Raw genomic sequence first — 12,988 nt, forward strand, 5'->3', positions numbered from 1 at the left:
CCTCCGGAGAATGGGGCTGCACAAAGACAAAACCGTTGCTAACTTGCATCCCAAGGCTCTGACCCATGACCGCAGGACGTCGCCGAATGATCTTATGGACCAGCAGCTGAAAAGCTTGAATGTGGTGGAGGCCCAGGCGAAGGTTGTTAGTAACATGCCGCGCCATACGCGAAAAACAAAGCCTTCGGCGGTGATGGCTTCGACATCGGCTCCGCCTTCCATCCCCCTGTTCAGAAGGAGACGGTGGAGATAGTTTATATCTCCAATGGGGATGACTCCGATGAGGAGGAGGGGTCGCCCTTGTCCGTAAAAAGAAAGCGACATGCCTTTTACTGCGCCGTTGCTTCGCTGGCGACGAGGAAATGCGCCCTTCGGCCAAGAAGGCCAAGCACGGTATTGATCTATCCGGTGGCTCAGATTTAGCCGGTTCATCAGGCGCTGCTGATGATAGGCTCTTCGGCATGCCTATGTATGTTGATACTGATGCTCTTCTTTTTTCTTTTTCTTTTTTTTTAATTTTGTAGATCGCCCGCTGGCGCCGCTCTTGTTGAGCGTGCAAGTGGAGGAGAACCCCGCGCAGTGGTGATCATAACGTCGCCATTGACTCTTCATCCCGAGAAGGTTTCCCTTTCCCGACCGCAGTCGGTGATCGAAACGTCGCCACCGGCTCTTCATCCCCGAAAGGCTTCCCCTCCCGACTTGTAGCGGAAAGCGAGGTTGATCAAGAGATCGGCGAGGTGGAACGAGGCGACCGTGCTCGTATCATGGAGCAGGAGAAGGTCGTGGCTCAATCCGCTTTTGAGCTTAATGCCACTAAGAAGGTGGCCGCGAAGGCGAAGTGGATCTTCTCAATGAGCGAGGCTTAGGGGAGGCCGAGAAAGCGCTCTTGGCCGAGAGAAAGCTCGGGGAGGACGCCGAAAAGGAGGTCCTTCGAGAGAGCCAAGGCCGAGGCCGCTGCGGCCGAAGTTGAAAAGTCGCCGGCGAAGTGTGACCTTGTTCGGAGGCACGCCGACCTTTATCTCCAAAGAGAGAATGAATTCGGGAACGGTTTCGAGATCCGGGGAAGGTGATTCAGAGCAAGGAGGCCATCATCAGGCAAAAGGAGGACGACATTGAGATGCTCCAAACCGACATGCTCCCCTAACATGTGCGCCGAATTCCGGATCTCGGCCGAAGACGCCGCCAGGAAGTGATTGGGGAACTCTTCCCTCTTGAAGGTTCCTTCCCGTGGGGGGCGGTTAACGAGCCGTTTGACGACAAGCTCGAAGCTAAGGAGAATGCCGTGGAGGAGAGAGCCAAGGAGGCGGTGAGGGTGAAGATAGAGAAAGAGGCGGCCGAGGAGGCAAAGCAGCCCTTGCCGAGAAGGCAAAGACGGCCAATGAGGAGGCCAAGAGAATGAGGGAAGCCGAGGCCGCGAGGCAAAGGCCGAGGCCGCCGAAGCCGAGGCCGCCAGAAAACCGTTGGGTTGCCCATCGAAGGAGATGTCTTTTACCGATGCTTGATGGCGAGACGACAAAGAATGACATAGGGAGATGATGTCTGTTTTTTTGCCTTCCCGTCTTTGTATTTTGTACAACTTTGGTAGGTTGTCTTTTGGTCGACCCTTATGGGGACGACCGTCGTTTGTATTTCTTGTAATTTGTTGAACATATTTAATAAGAGCTCGTTTCTTCGCGCTCTCCGGCTTGGCCGAGGTCTTTACCTCATTCCTTTTTCTTGTGCTAATAGTTGAGCGTCTCAATCTGTACTTAACGTTTTCACTTTGTCTCTGGCTCGGCCGAGGTCTTTTCTCGTCCTTGTCTGAGTTTTTTCTCATGTTATTAATTGGGCGTCTCCTTTGTTTCCGCCTTGGCTTGGCCGAGGCAGTCTAGAGTGACTGCGACGGCGTCAAACCTCTTGGGGTGACTGCCGTGGCGTCTACTACTACTTGGGGTGATCGGCGACGCGCCTACTTCTTGATGGAGATCGCTGGCGTCTACCACTTGGGTGATCTGCGACGGCGTCAAACCTCTTGGGGTGACTGCCGTGGCGTCTACTACTTGGGGTGACTGCGACGGCGCCTACTTCTTGATGGAGACTGCCGTGGCGTCTACCACTTGGAGTGATCTGCGACGGCGTCAAACCTCTTGGGGTGATCGCTAGTGGCGTCTACTACTGGGGTGATCTGCGACGGCGCCTACTTCTTGATGGAGATCTGCCGTGGCGTCTACCACTTGGAGTGACTGCGACGGCGTCAAACCTCTTGGGGTGATCGCCGTGGCGTCTACTACTTGGGGTGATCGCGACGGCGCCTACTTCTTGATGGAGATCGCCGCTCTTGTCGGTATGACAAGTGAGCCGACGTCACTATCGATAGAGATCGCCGCTCTTGTCGGTATGACATGCGAGCCGCGTCTCGTTTTCCTAGTGACTATGGGGAAAATGAACATTTTGATGGAAGACTTGGGCGATTTTTCATTAGATAAAAACATGCGTCGGGGTGCCCACAAATGCTTTTGGACACCTCCGCCGCTACACAGAGTTTTCCCGAGATTACCAGTGTCCTAACGGTTTATCAAAGGCACGCCTTCCCGGTCAACCGCTAGCTACATCCATGAGGTCGCCCTCCTGTTGTAAGGATAGACTTTTCCCTTTCTCTCGATTTCTTTGCTACTTTGAGGATTGCATGTTGCATCCTCCGCGCTATCCGGACGTTGACCACCTCGTCATTCTCGTCTTTGGAGACGAGCTTATGCGCTTCCCCGGTCCGAGACATACATCGTGTTAGGGCCCGGATGGACATCACACTGCGTCGGCCTCGCTCAGGGTGACTCGGCCTATGAGAACGTTGTAGGCGGACGAGCCGTCGATGACCACGAACTCGCCTAGGACATTCTTAGCCGCATTCTTTTCGCGAACGTCACCGGAGTCCGATTGATCCCAGTGGTACCAGGCCCCCCCGGAGAAGTCGTATAGTGGGTTGGTGCGGGGGCTCAAGTCCTTGACTTTCGGTAGAGGCCGAGGAAGCACTCCCGAACATGATGTTCGTGTACGCGCCGTGTCAATCGTGCACCTCTTGACCTGGTGGTTGGATATGTCCAAATTGACTACAAGTGGGTCGCATTGAGGAGCGATGACTCCTTCGTAGTCCTTCCTTCCAATGGTTATATCGGGGATGTTGGAAGCAGGGATCGCCGTGTTGGGCACAAAGTTGATGGCCTGATATAGCTCGTTCGGGTGCCGTTTGTGCCCATGAGCGGACCCTCCGTTCTCGTTGCCCCCGATGACAACATGGATCACTCCTATCCGTTCGAAGACGGATTTCTTATCTGAACTGCCGGCGTCGGTCTTTTGGCCTTTGGCAACGTACTTGCCGAGGCTCCCTTCCGGATCGCTCTTCAATGGCATTCTTCGGATGCCGATCGTTGGTTAAATGGCCGGTGTGGCCGTGGTACTCACAGGCTCGTGTCACCGTCACTTTTTGGCTTGGGGGTCTCTCCCACTTCGGCCCTCGTTTTGCTCGGGCGAAGACCTCGGCGGCCGATACGACGAGAGGGGTTTTATCATTATACCGCCTCGGTGGTACGTTCTGAACTCCACCCGCGCCCGTCGAGTCCTCGTTTTCTGGCGATTTGTCCGACCGTGACCTATTATTCTCACGGCGTCTTTCATCGGACCGTGACCCGTTGTTGTCACGGCGTCTTTCATCCGGTTGTCCTCCCTGGCGCTCTTCTTTTACGAGTGCTCGGCCTCGCTATGGCCTACCCAGTCTCTTGTGATAGTCCTCTACCTTGATGGCCTGGGCCATCTTCCCGGCGGCATCCGGCCCAGCCTCCGCACTTGATGAGCTCATTTTTCAAGTCTCCCCGGGAGGCCCTTCATCAGCGCGAAGGCCGCCAGTTCGGGATTAATCTCTCGAATCTGCTGGACCTTTCCATCGAACCTCCCCACAGACGGCGCCAATTGTTCCGGATGTAATTCCAGAGCAGATATTCGTTACCACTCGTAGCTTGTAGAATGTCGTCTTTGGTTGAATCCTTCTTTCCTTAATCGTTCCTCTCGGCCTCTCCTGCAACAATGAACGAACTGAGGGCTTGCTTTGTGCCAAGCGTACTCACTCCGACGCTCAAGTCGAAACTTAAGGGATAAGTTGTTACTTGTGGCCGAATGTATATTGTAGAGAGATAAGGAAGATTATACCGGATGAATAGTGTTTCTTAGGTTCGATTCGATCCTTTCCTCAATGAAGGTTGAGGAGTATTTATAGACTTTCACCTTTTGTCACGTAGTGGCCAAGTGGCCAAGTGGCTAGCAGGTGGAAAGACTGATCTACCCCTCGGCCGAGGGACCTATGGCAGGCCGGCGGGCCCTGGTGACCCACCGCCGAGGGATCCTGGATATGAGTACGCGGGTATGTGTCCCGGCTGGCAAGTTACCATGCCGAGACCCAGGCCCCAGGCTGCATCGGCTAGGCTGTCTAAGCCGTTGACTTGCTGTGGATATCTTTGACCTTGCTCAATATGTTGACTTGGTCAGCGGTGCAGAATATGCCCCATCAAGAACAATTTGACTAAAATACCCTTACCAAAGTCAACCAACTCACGAAATCTAACCGAAAACCATAAGAATAGATGACCAAATGAAGTTTACAACTAGACCTGACAAACGGGTCAATCGAGTCGGGTTTGGGTCGGACAAATTCAGGTTGGGCCATTTCAGGTTATCATATTATCGGGTTAGTTCGGGTCGGGTCAAGTTGAGTTGTTTTTGGTGCTTTTCGGGTATGTTGCCATGTTTGTCGGGTCATTTTCGAATCAAGCGGGTCGGGTTATTTTGGGCCAAAATCATATTCGGGTCAATGGTTAGAGAAAAAAGTACGTTTAATATTATTACTTATTTTTAGTTTAATTTTGATAATTTATTCTTTATTTTAAGGTAAACTAGTTTTATACCCGTGCAAAAATGCAAGGATTACTTTAAAATTCAATATTTTAATTACTCCGTATGATAATTAGACATTATATCTTTCAAGTAATAATTGAAAAATATGATGTATATTAATACTATATATGACTTATATTAATGTCATACATTGTTAAAAGTTAAATCGGTGCAGGTATCGGTGCCGGAGATTAGATATTCAACAACTTGGCTAAATGCATAAGTTTGAAATGTGATCACTTAAATATGATAACAATTAAAAATATACCTAAAAACGAAAATAGAATAGATAATAATTAAAAATACATCCAAAAATAAAAGTCAATAACAGTTAATCGGGACGAAAGGAGTAATATATTATGGGCCGAAAACTTAAATAAAATTTACCCAAGACAAATTAAACAAATGCAAATCAATCAATATCTATCTATCTATATTAATAAAGGAAGCTTTTTTCGAGCGATTTTAGAGTCTCCAAGTTTCGTTAAATACTTTAGACTCCAACAACTGTGAACTATCATTATACGAGAGAATCTACATATGCATAGGAGTTATAACTACTTTTGAGGATTATGATAAGAATCTCCAATCTAGATAAATAATTATTTGCACCGTAGGAATTTCACTATACATAGGATTTAGCAATAATAAGCAAACTATAAAAGCCAATTATTATCATCATGTGATTCATGTATTGTGTATTTTGTCCCTTCCTCCATTATTACTACAATAGATCATTCTCAATTTTTCTACCTATTAGTTTAGATACTGACCTTACTATGATGCCTACTTAATTTTCATATCCTTTCTAACGTGATATTTATGTGTACTTGCTTTAATATGTTGCACGTTATTGTTTTTAATAAGTTGTTTTTACTATGAAGGTTATCGAATAACGATCGACTTTATACGAAGGATCAAGATCACAAAATTTTCACGAGCTAGGGGTGGTTGTTGTAAGTTTACCGTCTTTATACTTCAATTGACTCACATGCACTTTTGGTGTCGATACCGTAATTCTTAATTAAAGCTAATTATTTTTAGTATTCCAAAAGAGATTGTCATTGTATATGTATTTTTATTTTAAAGAAGTCATTTCCTTAACTGAGAAACCTTCACATTTACTCCTTATGTATTATGGTGGTGATCGGTAATTGCATCATGAATGTCTGCGTCTCCGTATTAATTGCCTTATAATTATTATTTTTTTTTGTTTTTTTTTTAATAAAATTGGCTTATGATTTACAAAGCATGTGATTAAGATTGAACGATAAACTTGGTCAATTATAATCATGCATATATAATCAAGCTTTATTATTAAGGTATTTCTTTTCTATATATTAAGCGCCCTTGAGATTGATAATTTAGTATCATTATTTTCTTCTCTGACCATATCGACAATCAATGACAGAACTTTTATCTACAATTTTTTATTTTATGTTGTATTCAATGATCAAAACGAGTAGTTTTGTATATATGTTCTAATAATGAACTTAAATTATCTTATTAGAGTAGTTATTACCTCTTCTTTTAGGTTGTTAGACAAGTACCGAAGTAAGCCGTAAGTTGACACAAGATAACATATCCCTGTTTAGTACTTTAATGTAGACCGTCTTTCAGAAAATTTATTCTTTTTGTAGAGACGACTCATGAGCTTATTTCAGATGTTGCATTGATTGTTTAACCTTGGTGCTTTTCAATTATTTGTTATATCTTACCTTTATATAGTTGACCAAATACTCACCAAACTGCCTTTCCTTTGTGTAGGAAATTAAAAATCATATGAATTGTTAGAAAGGATAATGTACACAACATGATCCTATAATTTGCATAAAAGTTGCAGGTTTGTTTATAGAAACAGATTTATTGTACAATCCAACAATTGTCTTTTACTAATTGCTGACTTTGCTTAATTTCTACGCAAGCCGATGTAGCAAAAGTAGATGTTTATATTAATTATCGGTTTATTTTCCTTAACTGAATCTGATTGTGGTACATTTATTTGCAGATTATGGTTAAATCCATTGGTATCGGACACCATCTTGCCATGACAACTTAAGATATATAGTGGACTCTCAATTCAAAAAAAAAGGAGCACACACCATCTATTATCGGCTTATCGCAAATTTTCATTGTAAATGAATACTTTTCGTTTTTCTCTACAGCTGTAGTCGCCTGTAGATGGGTTAACTGTCCTCATTTAGCGACAAAATGTAATGACAATATGTTAAAGTTTAGAAAATTATCCGGATAACTTTTTATCAAAATTGGCTAAATTTTATTGTAAATGGGTCATATTTACTCCGTTTTTAGTTTAATACGAAAAGTGACCGTTTTAAAGAGCCTTATTAATCTGAGGTGGAGATATTAAATCAATATCTATCTATATTATTAAAGGAAACTTTTTTCGAGCGATTACAGAGAATCCAACTTTTTAGAAACACTCTCGAGTCTCCAACTTTTGCAAACTACATACAATAGATATATTTAATTTGTTAATTTTTAATATGATAAAGTCTTACAATACAGTTTGAGAGGTATACAAACTGAAATAAGACCCAAGTTATATCCATATATATATATAGATTGATATGCACTTATACGTTGTATCCACCAAGCATTGCATATTTTATTTTTGTTATTGTTATTATACTCTTTTGTTACGTTCCGATTGTATTGATTGCAGTTATCTGTTTGTTTATTATATGATTCTTGATATTGTGTTTATAAATCTAATCTAATTGATTTTCTTTCTTCTTCTCTCAGGTTAGAAAGATATGGCCAATCTATTATCGCATTATTGATCAATATGCTCAAACATTTTACTTAAGGTGAAAATATGTTTTTCAATGTTAGGTTTAAGGGGTGTTTGGTTGGGGGGTATGGAATGGAATGGATATCATTGATTCAAGTGTTTGGTTGACCACTTTTGGAATGGATTTAGAAACCCAAGGGGTTTCTCAATCCACCCCAATCCCTTGGAATCCCATACTTTACTCCTCCCCCAAGTTTCTAAATCCAATCCCCCTGGATACAAAACCTAAAATTAAGAAAGAAAGAAAAAAACCCAAATTGCTATTGTAATACCCTACGTAAGTCTTCATCTTCTACTTTCATAATATTTTTTTTTGCTTTTATAAAAAATTTGCTAGTGATTGTTCATTGATATACATGATTCGTTGCAATAATACATGTGTCTATTACTTTAAACAATATTTACGGGTTGTATGACGACAATTGCCTTAAAAAATTGTGTTGTTGTATAAGTAATATTGAAATATGCACATGATTGAATTATTTTCGCGGATTGAATAGTCGAATTCATTGTCTATAACCAGTTACATTCCGTCTATTGATTGAATTATTTTCGTAGGATTTAGCACATTCCGTCTGTTTTTTAAAAGTATAACTTCATTGTTTATGACCAGTTACATTCTAGTACTGAGTTTTAGTGATCTTTACTGCCATTGCTTTGCAAATTGCCATGATGAAAATTTCTGTATCGGCCTATCAAGACTCACAAGTTACGAGTTTTAGTTGATGTACTTGCACATGAAGTTTTTCGTATAAATTTGGAGGAAGTATAGCCGTGTTCATACATCATTTACCAACCCTTTTTTTTTCAATTACCAGCTTTTCGCCACAACCTCCCTTGATTAACTATAGCTAGCCAGATTACTGAAGGAAGGTGATCAGCAGTATTGTAAACTGCACCATTTACCAACCATTCTTTTCAATTCTTGTTACAGTGGATACTAAAAGCATTATAATCATTCCATAATCATATCCCATGAACCAATTCAATGGTACTAACAAACAAAAACCCAGGTACGAAATTTCCTAACAAATCAGACCCAAATGATCAAATCACATTAAACCCAAATGATTAACTTACAGATCGAGTTGGGTTGAATTTCGATCGCTCCATTTTCGCCCCACTTGCCCTCCCACTTGCATTTGTGTGAGAGAAAAGTGACCCGTCACTCACTTGTAACGGATAGTGTCCGTCACAAGTGAGAATTTGTGGTTAAATATAGGTGTTTGATAATTTACTCGTAACTTGTGAGTCTTGTAGTCTGTAGTACAACTATTGTTTTCACTTGGCCTTTTTTCTAACATTTATTTGTTCTTGTTTACAGCTCATCCATGCTTTACTTTTGTATTTTTTTTATGTCTTATATGATGGAATTTATAAAGATTTGATAAGTTATATCTTTTTCTGAGTTTAATTCGCTGCTAAGGGGCCTCTTGTTAGTGGTAGATGTTTTTAGTTTATAAAGATTTGACAAGTTATAGCTTAAGACGGATAGTGTTCGTCTTAAATAAGAATTTGTGTTTGAATGTGGTCCAGCTAAAAAGGAAGAAAACTTTATTGACTTTAGAAAGTAGTGCTACTGTTCCGGTTCCTTCATAGAATAAGACGGTCTTATGTCGTAAAACAATACAGAACAAGCCATCATGGTTCGTGAACAAGAGTTTGAAGACCAAAAGAAAAATTTAATAAATGAGCTACTTGGCGTACAAGGGTTGACTAGATTTGAAGCATTATTAGCTGCACAAAAACTGGCATCTAATCCTAGTGATCTCTCTCTTTTTTACCAGAGTCCCGATGAAGCATGGAAGAGAGAGTTTGTTATGAACCTCATTCATCCGCTTTTATCTCGAAATGGGAACATTTAATTTGTTTTGTTTGATGTTTAGACTTACCAGTATTTTTCATGAAACATTTTTCATGCGTTTTTTTGTTTAACAATATTTTTATTTTGGACGCTTAATATTGGTATGAATAATTTGAATTGTTTTTTGGCTATAATTTTTCGTTAGTAAGTTATAGTTAATGGAAAAAAATGTACAACTCATTTTATAATTTAATAAACTTACCTATTATGAATAAAGAAACAAATGGATATTGAATCCATTCCAAGTGTGAACCAAACACCATGAATGTCAATTACAATCCATTATAAAATTGAACCAAACAAGTATTAAAAGGTATGGGGTTCTAACTCCATTCCACCCTGGATTCTCATCCCAATCCATTCCATTCCCACACTTTGAACCAAACAGCCCCTTAATGTTATCTTCGCATTCCATAAGAATTTTTTTTGTTTATTAGTCCTAACAGTGTTCTGTATCGATTGTTTTAATTTGAAATATTACTTTATAATATATAAAATTGAAATATAGCCTTAACAATTTGTCTTATGATTTAATATTATCTTAGAGATTTGTGGTTTGGATTATTTTTTGATTACGAAATTTGATTCTACCTTTTAGTTTTATATGAGACGGTGACATCGGAATCATTAACACCGATCACCAAGATGGAGGCTCGTGACGATAACGAGGCACATTACATTCTTAAATTCTAAGAGGACTACGATCATGTGCCTAAAACATGCAACGTTCATAGTTGGGCGTGAATTTACGATCACAGAAGAAAATTTTGGACGATTGTTAAAGGTCATGATTACCAACGATGAGGAGGAACCTTGATTGTCAAATATGTGATAATATGTGATATATGGCTAAATATACCGAGTAATATATTACGTTCATTCATGTTTTTATTTATATCATTGACCATAAAATTGCACCAACACAAACATAAGACCTGATTTCTAATCATACCTAAGCAAATAGCAAGGCCAGCATGCACAAATAATGGACTATTTGATTTGATTGTTATAAAAAATAGGTAAAAGTAAAAGGAAAATGAAAGGGCGCCCTATCACCCAATAAGCTATATAAAAACATACGTGTAATACATAGGCTCCGTTTGGCAAGACATTTCAGGTACCTGATTTGGTCAAAATAGCTTATTTGACCAAAATATCAGGTACCTTATTTTTTTGTACGTGTTTGGCAAGTAGCTTATTTAACCAAATAAGCTACCTGAAATGAAATGCTACCTAGAGTAGCATTTGAGATTTCAGGTACCTGATTTGTTTTGATTTTCCACTTTTACCCCTTAAATTTGTACTATTAAGTAATTATCATATCCGTTTACGTCATTTCATCAAAATCAGTTAGCTTTTCAGTTAGTTGTCAAACACTTTTTTATATAATCAGCTACCTTATCAGTTCCTAATTTCCAGCTACCTTATCAGTTACCTTTTCAGGTTTCAGTTAGCTTTTCAGTTTTCAGCTACCTTTTCAGGTTTCAGCTACCTTTTCAGTTAGTTTTACCAAACAGAGCCATAGTCTTATTAACCGTGAAAATTTGAGGCAAGAACTTAATAATATTAACTATTGACTTCTTAAGCCTAAACAAAAGTTATATGATGCACGAATATTTCAGAGATCATGTAAGTTTATATTATTTTATATTATATATTCCATAGTTGCAAATTAAAACTTTCTCTCCTCTGTCGCATTTCAACCAAAATAGTTTCAAGATTATATGAGTGTTTAACTAAAAAAGTTGAGCAAAAATAAGAACATATATCGGAGGTAGTATCTCAGACCTCATTTAATTTGTTATTGAGCTTATGTGTATTTTTTCTAAGTTTCTTAAAGATTTAATTGAGTTTCTTCACATCAATTGTGTAAAATTAGTCTTAACTATTCGCGTTTAACAAGTCAAGTGCTTTTAGTGAATTAGAAACTCATTAGCATGAGTAACTTAGTCTGTTTGAAATTGGAGTTCCCATGAAGCCTTTTAGATGGGAGTTGTCATGTGCGTGTATTGGTTATTTTATAACTTGACATTCAATGATGCTTCAAGAGACAGAATATTACAAGTGGCCCGTGCATCGCACGGGCATTAAATCTAGTATATATATAAAAGAGACTTTTTTCAGGCAATTCTAGAGACTCCAAGTTTTTTGAAACACTCTAATTATAATAATAATAATAATATTGATCTAAAAAAATAACAAAATTCGTAAATGTTAATCTAAAAAGATAACTTTTGTTTCATGGAAACTTTATCTCTTAAAATTAAAAAATTATTGGGAATATTAATCTAAGAACATAACAGAATTTGTAAATATTAATCTAAAAAGATAACTAATTAGGATATGCGATAGAAATCTAATTTGACTATGAGATAGAAATTTGCTCCTACGTTCTCTAATATATATGTGCCCCTACTATATTTGACCGATAAAAAATTTTGTATTCTTTCCCCTCCCTACGATTTAGCTAATGATGATTTTTTTTTTATCGTGTTATCCCCTCCCCACTATTAGCTTATTTATTATTTGTATATATTAGGTTGTAGTAAACATGTTTTATATTGGCTTCTAATCTTTTTCGTCAATTGAATTATTGTATAGTTTGTGAATTTGAGTGATTTTGTTTGCTTTTCTTTTCGTATATACGAGGACTAACAATTTCATCTTATTTATGGTGTTGGACATACATCCAATATTCGTACAAGAACGGATACGAAACACTAAAATTCTTATTATTGTATGTTATTCCTTCCGTCCCAATAAATCGAGACGGAAGAGTCGTTAGATGACAAAGAAGAAGCAAATAATAAACCTGAGATGGAAATTGCGTAATTTTCCTCAATGTTGATGGGCGGATTGAATGTCATGCGTATTAAAGATTTATGTATTATGTATTCTAAAAGTCTGTATTCACCTAAAAGTTTGTATTCACAAACCTGTATCGTAGTTAGAGAAGCCAAGATCGTGGGCGTTACCTATATTTAGTGCCAAACCGAATACTCAAACCCTGAGTCCTATACTCCTATTTTCAGTTTGGAAAGGATCAAAACACTACCATGGGCTATAATAGATTCAATGCTATTACTACGACTCCGACAAAGGTAATATTCTTCAAAAAAATCTCTGCTAATACGAATAATTCTTATTCGGGTTCTATTATGAATAATTTTTTTTGGGTTAATCAACATCTATTATAGCCCATGTGCAGGAGAATCAGACGATGGTACCATCCGCATGAATACCAACCGCATGAACTTTTGCTTAAAAATAAGTTAGATAATATCCAGTTTCATATGGGGAGGATCAAGGCCCGTATTGATTCGCATTCACTCCATTACAAGAATTGGTAGTAGACTAAATTTTTTTCCTGGGAAAAGCCGACTAAAATT

General features: G+C 39.4%; 1 long non-coding RNA gene across 1 annotated transcript; it reads left to right on the plus strand.

Moving 5' to 3' along the window:
- Positions 1 to 6,687: 6,687 nt before the first annotated feature.
- Positions 6,688 to 7,187, plus strand: LOC141633102 (uncharacterized). Its single transcript, XR_012537910.1, has 2 exons — positions 6,688 to 6,763; positions 6,929 to 7,187. It is a non-coding gene; the product is annotated as an uncharacterized LOC141633102 (long non-coding RNA).
- Positions 7,188 to 12,988: the final 5,801 nt, after the last annotated feature.

This window comes from Silene latifolia, chromosome Y (genome assembly GCF_048544455.1).
Source record: "Silene latifolia isolate original U9 population chromosome Y, ASM4854445v1, whole genome shotgun sequence".
In the NCBI taxonomy this organism is placed as follows: Eukaryota; Viridiplantae; Streptophyta; class Magnoliopsida; order Caryophyllales; family Caryophyllaceae; genus Silene; species Silene latifolia.